Here is a 10,449-nt window from a genome sequence, read left to right as displayed (position 1 = left end):
TTGCTCTGTTTCCCACATTCTTCAGAATATCTTCTTTTGTGTTCAGCAGAACAAAGACATTCATACAGGTTTGGAACTACTTGAGGGTGAGTAAATGATGACAGAATTTTCATTTTTGTGTGAACTATCCCTTTAAAACATGAGAAATAAAACAAACACTTTCTTTGAAAAAAAACTAAAACTTGAATATTTATTTTAAATGAAATCTTACTGATGTTACTTGCATAATAATTTGGAACACGGTGTATTTGTAGCAATAGCCAAAAATACATTATATGGGTCAAAATTATAAATTTGTCTTTTATGCCAAAAATCATTAGGATATTAAGTAAAGATCATGTTCCATGAAGATATTTTGTAGATTTTCTCAATATTTAGATTTCTTTGCCCCCTCGGTTGTAATTGTATCTCGGCCAAATATTGCCCGGTCCTAACAAACCATACATCAATGGAAAGCTTATTTATTCAGCTTTCAGGTAATGTACAAATCTCAATTTCTTGTGGTCCAGGGTCACGTGTATGTGCATTTTGTATATATATATACACAGTGGGTACGGAAAGTATTCAGAACCCCTTACCCCTTACATTTTTCACTTCTGATCCCACTTCTGGGATCTGATTCTGACTCCTCTGAGTTCGATTGCTTCAGTCTGTTGTGCTGCTGAGAGGTTTGTGTTTGTAGCTCCGTGTACCTTCGCTTTTTATTGAATCTCTACTTTACTTTCAATCCCTTTTGTCTAAAGTGATAATATATAACTTAATTCCCACCATATTTCTGGTGTTATCTTTCAAACTAATCTAACTAATTTGATCGTTCTCCTTTAAAAACCGCGAGTGCAGCTTGTTAGCCCGTTAGCTTGTCACTCGTGGTTCCATTTGCATTCTATTCGCGCCTATTATTATTTTATTTTTCCTCGCTCCGTTTTCATGAGCTCATCAAACAACAGTGGTAAGTGGTAAGTTAAGTTGGTATCATTCATCAATCACGGTGAGTAATGGCTTCTTCTCCTGCTATTGTTGTTTGCACTGTTTGCCACATGTATAGTTTATCTGTCTCTGTCAGCAGCGAGGATTCACATGTGATAAATGCAGGAAATAGTTAGGCTGACAGAGAAGGTTTTAGAACTAGAGACACGCATCCAAACTTTAGTTGAGGATAGTAAGAATGTGAGGGCTGTAGATACTGCTTTGGATGCGACTAGCTCAAGGAGTCCTGTACATTGTTCGGTTTCGGTTGAGCCCGTGCAGCAGGGCAACTGGGTGACAGTGAGGCGGCATAGTCGCGGGTCAAAACACCACTCTTCCGTTCCGATCAGAACATCAAACAGGTTCTCCCCACTCGGTGACGCACCCACCGAGAAACCTGATGAAAGTGCTCTAGTTATTGGCGATTCTATTGTACGGAACGTGAAAATAGAGACACCAGCCACCATAGTCCATTGTTTACCGGGAGCCAGGCGCCTGACATCTTGGCAAATTTAAAAGTGCTGACTAATGCTAAACGTAAATTCAGTAAGATTGTTATCCACGTCGGCGCTAATGATGTTCGACTTCGCCAGTCGGAGATCACCAAAAATAATGTTAAAGAGGTGTGTGAACTTGCAAGTACGATGTCAGACACTGTAATATGCTCTGGTCCGCTCCTGCTTACCGTGGTGATGAGATTCATAGCAGACTGTCGTCACTTAATGGCTGGATGTCTAAGTGGTGCCCGCAAAATAACATAGGCTTTATAGACAATTGGAAGAATTTTTGGGGCAGACCTGACCTGTTGAAAAGAGATGGTGTTCATCCCTCTTGGGGTGGTGCCGCTCTTCTCTCTAGAAATATGGCACATAGTCTTAGAGTTTGTACTTGACTAACTGGAGCCCAGGTCAGGAAGCAGACAGACTGGCTAAACCGATCGTCTGCTAGCCGCCTCACGCCACCAAAGTCAGTTAACTCTCAGCACATAGAAACTTTTTCACCTAGATATCACACTATAGAGACTGTGTCTGTTCCCCGAACTAGAAAATACAGAAAACATCCAAACCAAAGTAATAGTAACAATTTAATTGATGTTCAACAAATAAAAAAACGATATAATACAGATAAACACATGATAAAGCTTGGCTTATTAAATATTAGATCCCTTTCTTCAAAAGCACTTTTTGTAAATGATATGTTCACTGACCATAAACTAGATGTGCTTTGTCTGACAGAAACCTGGCTAAAACAAGATGATTACATTACTTTAAACGAGTCTACACCCCAAGATTACTGTTACAAACATGAACCGCGTCCAAAAGGTAAAGGGGGAGGTGTTGCTACAATTTATAGAAATATTTTCAGTATCTCTCAGAGGTTGGGTTTCAAGTATAATTCGTTCGAAGTAATGGTGCTTCATATAACGTTATCCAAAGAAACAAGTGTTAATGATAAATCCCTGTGATGTTTGTACTGGCTACTGTATACAGGCCACCAGGGCACCATACAGACTTTATTAAAGAATTTTCTGATCTTCTATCGAGTTAGTGCTGACTGCAGATAAAGTCCTAATCGTTGGTGATTTTAATATCCATGTTGATAATGAAAGAGATTCGTTGGGATCAGCATTTATAGACATTCTAAACTCAATTGGTGTTAAACAACACGTGTCAGGACCTACTCATTGTCGAAATCATACTCTAGATTTAATACTGTCACATGGAATTGATGTCAGTGGCATTGAAATTTTGCAGCAGAGCGATGATATCTCAGATCATTATCTAGTCTCCTGTATATTCCATATAGCTAAAGCTGTAAAGCCAACTTCTTGTTACAAATATGGTAGAACCATTACCTCTACCACAAAAGACTGCTTTATAAATAATCTTCCTGACTTATCTCAGTTCCTCAGCATATCCAATAGCTCAGAACAACTTGATGATGTAACAGGAACTATGGACTCTCTCTTTTCTAGCACTTTAGATGCGGTTGCTCCTTTACGCTTAAGGAAGATTAAGGATAAGAGTCCAACACCGTGGTATAATGAGCACACTCGCGCCCTAAAGAGAGCAGCCCGGAAAATGGAGCGCAGCTGGAGGAAAACTAAATTAGAGGTATTTCGTTTAGCTTGGCGGAAAGTACCCTATCCTACAGAAAAGCATTAAAACTGCTAGATCTGATTACTTTTCGTCTCTTCTAGAAGAAAACAAACATAACCCCGATATTTATTCAATACAGTAACTAAATTAACGAAAAATCAAGCATCAACAGGTGTTGGCATTTCCCAAGAGCATAGCAGTAATGACTTTATGAACTACTTCACTTCCAAGATCGATACTATCAGAGATAAAATTGTATCCCTGCAGCCGTCAATTACAGTATCGCATCAGATAGCGCACTATAGACCCCTGAGGAACAATTCCACTCATTCTCTACTGTAGGAGAGGAAGAATTGTATAAACTTGTTAAATCATCTAAACCAACAACATGTATGTTAGACCCGATTCCATCTAAACTACTAAAAGAGCTGCTTCCAGAAGTCATAGATCCTCTTTTGGCTATTATTAATTCATCATTGTCATTAGGATATGTCCCCAAAACCTTCAAATTGGCTGTTATTAAGCCTCTCATTAAAAACCACAACTTGACCCCAAAGATCTAGTTAATTACAGACCGATCTCAAATCTCCCTTTTCTGTCAAAGATACTAGAAAAGGTAGTATCCTCACAATTATATTCCTTCCTAGAGAAAAATGATATCTGTGAGGAATTCCAGTCAGGATTTAGATCGTATCATAGTACTGAGACTGCTCTCATTAGAGTTACAAATGACCTGCTTCTATCATCTGATCGTGGTTGTATCTCTTTATTAGTTCTACTGGATCTTAGCGCTGCGTTCGACACTATCGACCACAACATTCTTTTGAATAGACTACAAAACTTTGTTGGCATTAGTGGAAGTGCCTTAGCATGGTTCAAATCGTACTTATCTGACCGCCATCAGTTCGTAGCAGTGAATGAAGAGGTATCATATCGATCACAAGTGCAGTATGGAGTACCTCAAGGCTCAGTACTAGGGCCGTTACTTTTCACGCTCTATATGTTACCCTTGGGAGATATTATCAGGAGACATGGTGTTAGCTTTCACTGTTATGCTGATGATACTCAGCTCTATATTTCTTCGCCCGGTGAAACACACCAAATTGAGAAACTAACGGAATGCATAGTCGATATAAAAACTGGATGACGAGTAATTTTTACTGCTAAATTCTGAAAAAACAGAGGTGTTAATTATCGGACCTAAAACCCCACATGTAACCTAGAACATTATCTAACACTTGACGGCTGCTCTGTCAATTCTTCTTCATCAGTCAGGAACCTAGGTGTGCTGTTCGATAGCAATCTGTCATTTGAAAGCCATGTTTCTAGCATCTGTAAAACTGCATTTTTCATCTCAAAAGCATATCTAAATTGCGACCAATGCTCTCAACGCCAAATGCAGAAATGTTAATTCATGCGTTTATGACCTCAAGGTTAGACTATTGTAATGCTTTATTGGGTGGTTGTTCTGCACGCTTGATCAACAAACTACAGTTGGTCCAAAATGCAGCAGCTAGAGTCCTTACTAGAACCAGGAAATATGACCATATTAGCCCGGTTCTGTCAACACTGCACTGGCTCCCTATCAAGCATCGGATAGATTTTAAAATCTTGTTAATTACTTATAAAGCCCTGAATGGTTTAGCTCCTCAGTACTTGAGCGAGCTCTTATCGCATTATAGTCCTCCACGTCCGCTGCGTTCTCAAAACTCTGGCCGTTTGATAATACCTAGAATATCAAAATCGACTGCGGGCGGCAGATCCTTTTCCTATTTAGCACCCAAACTCTGGAACAGTCTACCTAACACTGTTCGGGAGGCAGACACACTCTGTCAGTTTAAATCTAGATTAAAGACCCATCTCTTTAGCCTGGCTTACACATAACACATTAATACGCTTCTATTATTCAAATCCGTTAAAGGATTGTTAGGCTGCATTAATTAGATCAACCGAACCGAACACTCCCCATAACACACGATGTACTCGTTACATCGTAAGTTGAATGGCATCTGCGCTAATGTTTGTCTGTTTTTTTCCTAGTCTGTTTCTCGGTCCGTGTCCGATCAGATGGTGGGTCGGCGCCGGAGGTGGCGTCTGCGGCCCTGATCGTCGGCGGAGACCAGGACGCCCGGATGACCCCAGAGATATATCCCCAGATATATCAACCAAAAATAACAAAATAACTAAAATATAATAAAATACCTAACTACATAATACTACTATTGTTAGAAATTGCAACAAAATTAAAATAGAAATAGAAACTTTTGAACTGCGGGTTTCGTCTGGTCAGAGGAGAACTGGCCCCGACTGAGCCTGGTTTCTCCCAAGGTTTTTTCTCCATTATGTCTCAGAGGAGTTTTGGTTCCTTGCCGCTGTCGCCTCTGGCTTGCTCAGTTGGGGACACTTAATTTCTAGCGATTATCGCCGATTTGATTGCACAGATACTATTTAAACTAAACTGAGCTAGACAATGACATCTCTGAATTCAATAATGAAATGCCTTTAACTGAAAATTGAGTGTTTAATCTTATCATTATACATTACTGACACTCTATCCTCCAATTTGATACTGTTAAGTGCTTTGACACAATCTGTATTGTAAAAGCGCTATATAAATAAAGGTGACTTGACTTGACTTTGTTATATTGCAGCCATTTGCTAAAATCATTTAAGTTCTTTTTTTTTTCCTCAATGTACACACAGCACCCCATATTGACAGAAAAACACAGAATTGTTGACGTTTTTGCAGATTTATTAAAGAAAAACTGAAATATCACATGGTCCTAAGTATTCAGATCCTTTGCTCAGTATTTAGTAGAAGCGCCCTTTTGATCTAATACAGCCATGAGTCTTTTTGGGAAAGATGCAACAAGTTTTTCACGCCTGGATTTGGGGATCCTCTGCCATTCCTCCTTGCAGATCCTCTCCAGTTCTGTCAGGTTGGATGGTAAACGTTGGTGGACAGCCATTTTTAGGTCTCTCCAGAGATGCTCAATTGGGTTTAAGTAATTAAGGGTTTGAAGCCACTCCTTCGTTATTTTAGCTGTGTGCTTAGGGTCATTGTCTTGTTGGAAGGTAAACCTTCGGCCCAGTCTGAGGTCCTGAGCACTCTGGAGAAGGTTTTCGTCCAGGATATCCCTGTACTTGGCCGCATTCATCTTTCCCTCGATTGCAACCAGTCGTCCTGTCCCTGCAGCTGAAAAACACCCCCACAGCATGATGCTGCCACCACCATGCTTCACTGTTGGGACTGTATTGGACAGGTGATGAGCAGTGCCTGGTTTTCTCCACACATACTGCTTAGAATTAAGGCCAAAAAATTATATCTTGGTCTCATCAGACCAGAGAATCTTATTCAGGTGTTTTTTAGCAAACTCCATGCGGGCTTTCATGTGTCTTGCACTGAGGAGAGGCTTCCGTCAGGCCACTCTGCCATAAAGCCCCGACTGGTGGAGGGCTGCAGTGATGGTTGACTTTCTACAACTTTCTCCCATCTCCGACTGCATCTCTGGAGCTCAGCCACAGTGATCTTTGGGTTCTCCTTTACCTCTCTCACCAAGGCTCTTCTCCCCCGATAGCTCAGTTTGGCCAGACGGCCAGCTCTAGGAAGGATTCTGGTCGTCCCAAACGTCTTCCATTTAAGGATTATGGAGGCCACTGTGCTCTTAGGAACCTTAATTGCAGCAGAAATTTTTGTGTGCCTTGCCGCAATTCTGTCTCTGAGCTCTTCAGGCAGTTCCTTTGACCTCATGATTCTCATTTGCTCTGACATGCACTGTGAGCTGTAAGGTCTTATATAGACAGGTGTGTGGCTTTCCTAATCAAGTCCAATCAGTATAATCAAACACAGCTGGACTCAAATGAAGGTGTAGAACCATCTCAAGGATGATTAGAAGAAATGGACAGCACCTGAGTTAAATATGAGTGTCACAGCAAAGGGTCTGAATACTTAGGACCATGGGATATTTCAGTTTTTCTTTTTTTAATAAATCTGCATGGGCAATATGGGGTGCTGTGTGTACATTAATGACCCACTGTATATGTATGTATGTATGTATGTATGTGTATATATATATATATATATATATATATATATATATATAAATAAATAAATAAACCTCACATTATCAATGTCAGAAATTCACTGTTGATGCAAGATGGCCATGAACGTTACTGTGTCCCCATGATTGATTCTGATTGCTCTCTTCTCCAATTGTTCTCTGGGGATCCATCTCATTGATGTTTGTTTTTTGTAGTAATTGTATACTCCCACAAGAAAGGAGTGGCATGGCTCGATGAACATTGGTAGAGGATTATGATAAACCCTGCAAAGGACTTTTCCATCTTTCTCCATTTCATCTGTGATCTCACAGCCATTTTCATGCAGCAAGAATGGTTTGTCCTTGGCATTTACAGTTTTTCTCTCTCTGTGTTTTTCAAGAGAAGATGGCTGCCTTTCCTCTATTCTCTTGGCGACCTGTTTCAAAGGGTGTTTTCCACTTCGCACCATCCTCTTCATGGTATGCAGGTACGATTCGAATTTGAATGCACTGCAGTTGTCAAGCCCATTAAACTGCACAGCGTCATCAGTGATGTGGAGCATAGAGTGGATGTTGTATACTATAAACTCCTCACCATAAAGCTCTCTTCCTCTACAGACAAAGTAGTGCAGCAGGTTTCCTGCGTACTCCGAATACCTCTTGACTAGTGTTGGTGACACTAGCAAGCACATGGCCACACTGAAAGCCAGAAAATGTTGATACAGGTCATCCTCAAGGATTCCTTTCAGCACCAGCTTCCCCGTGTATATCATGAATTGTCGAAATTCTGTAGCCTTCCACCTCTCTAGCTCACCCAGGCTTCAAGGTGTGCGAGAGAAGATTGATGGTATTTCATTTTTGAGTTGAAGAAGCCTAGTGCTTACTTCTAGTTTTTGAGTGCTGGAGAGCCTCACTCCTCTCGCTCCACTGGTCCAACTAAGCAGCAGCTTCTTCGTCACCCCCAGACATGATTGATGCATATAATCAATGGGGAAGCTCTTGACCATATCAATGGGAAGCTGGGCCAGTGGTGTGCTGTCTTTGTGATGTCCGGGCTGAACCTGGCTTCTGAATGATGCATCTGTTCTTAGAGTGAGGTTTTCAGTGTCCTGAAAGGTCACTCTGTTGAACCATTCACCCTTTTGGTCACACTTATCGCAGCCATAATATCCAGAGTATAGCTTTGTTCCCCGGACAAAAGCTTTCGCTGGAGCATCGCAGACGATGCAGAGAACATTTATGCTATGTTTTTTACCTTTTGTATTGAATACCGCTAGACAGGAGGTCTTTGAGGTCTGCTACAAAATCCTCAAAAAAATTTAGATCTTTTGGCCGGTTGTTTCCACAAGTTAGTATTGTAGGGAAAACAACAATGGGATTGAGGTGGATGGCACAGAGGACAGGCCACATGACTTTCCCTGAGCTCTTGAATAACGGTAGGCTGTCAACATTAAAAGACAAATCGATGGTGTCATGGTCTTGCAGCTCTTCAACGGGGTACTTCTCCAGGTGTTCCAGTAGCTTTTGATGGAGGGGGTAATGGTAATATTCCATTCCAGATTTTTGTATGGTTGCTACATGCCTTGGTGTTTTCAGCAATGTACGGGCAGTGGATGGAAGGTCTGTGTGGCCGTGTTGTTGAAGGACCTTTAATAAATGGTCAACAGCATTGTGTTTGACTTGGAATTGGGATGCCCAGGTTGCCAGATCTGTTCCCAGTGATGATTTGTCGATGATGTCTTCCTGGTCAGTCATGTCATTTTCATCAAGTTCCATGTCTTCCACAAAGTCATCATCCCAGTCACTTTCTTCCCATGTATACGATACTCCAGTCGACAGGTGGTCCTCCATAGAACTTAATGCGTCATCAGAGTCAGTCTGACACCCTGGGACTTGTTCTGGATCATTTATTTCTGTGTTTTTCCCCCCCTATGTTTTTAAAAACGCGTTTGGCAGCTCTCCAGGATCTCAGATATTGCCTTTCTTTCTCTCTCTTTTCCTCACTCATTTTGTAATGTCTAAAATTACAAAATACAATCTTGTGTTCCCAATGGTAAACTGTATTTCTTACAATAAATTTGTAAAATTGCTCTACCTGTTAAAGTGTGTTTTACTTACCTCAGTCAGGCAGTTTGATAAAGGCTATGAAAAGATCAGACTGCAGAGGCTGATTTTTACTGCATGATAAATGAGCAGCACGACACAGTGGTTTATATGTATATTTATCCAGAAATGGATAAATATTAATTCTGCTGTTAAAAACAAAGAACCAGTGTATGAGAGTGGTTATGTGCAAACAGTGAGAGACTCTATATTTGTGTAGTGTGCGCATATAAAAAAACAACAATTCCGATTTGAAGCTTGTGACACAAACGCACACATCAACCTGATCACAACATTTAGTGATCATGTAAACACTACATTCAGATTCATCAATCTGAATGAATTCAGTCCGATTTAACCAAAAATTGTGCATGTAAACATAGCCACTGACTCTGAAATAAGGAGAGGTTAAAAAAAGAAATGATTGATTCAGTCAGTGTGGAAGAACTTGACTGGTCCGCAGAAGCAAAGTCTTAATCTCATTAGTATGTGCGCCAACGGAGGATTTAACTTGACAAAATGGATGAGTAACAACTGTGCTGTATTAGCTGCTATCCCGAGCTTTGGGAGTGCAATGGTGTGCTGAATGAGATGCCTTTCAGTTCAAAGTTGTAGTTAAGGATATACCTCGTACTAGGAGAGGAATTCTCTCAGTGGTTAATGCTTCCTTCTGCTGACCAGCTTTTTAAAGATGCTGATTTCATTTTCCAGCAGGATTTGGCACCTGCCCACACTGCCAAAAGCACCAAAAGTTGGTTAAATGACTATGGTGTTGGTGTGCTTGACTGGCCAGCAAACTCACCAGACCTGAACCCCATAGAGAATCTATGGGGTATTGTCAAGAGGAAAATGAGAAACGAGACCAAAAAATGCAGATGAGCTGAAGGCCACTGTCAAAGAAACCTGGGCTTCCATACCATCTCAGCAGTGCCACAAACTGATATATTAATATACCTGCAGAGAATGTCTGGAACAGGGGCATTTTGCGCGGGACTGTCAAGCCCCGCGGTGCCATAGCTGTGAAAAGACATGCAGGGCTCTCAAGTCTCACGCAATCGGAGTGAGACTCACGCATTTCAACCAGTTCACACGCTCTCACGCCACACCTTGTATTTCTCACGCTGAGAAGGGATAACTTGTCCCGCTACAATTACTATACAATTAATATACCATTAATAGATGAGGGAATACTGAGGTAAGTTTTCTGCCGAGTTCATAGCGTTAAATGCCACCTACCAGCC

Source organism: Onychostoma macrolepis, chromosome 03 (assembly GCF_012432095.1).
Source record: "Onychostoma macrolepis isolate SWU-2019 chromosome 03, ASM1243209v1, whole genome shotgun sequence".
Taxonomy (NCBI): Eukaryota; Metazoa; Chordata; class Actinopteri; order Cypriniformes; family Cyprinidae; genus Onychostoma; species Onychostoma macrolepis.
This window is presented reverse-complemented; position numbering follows the sequence as displayed.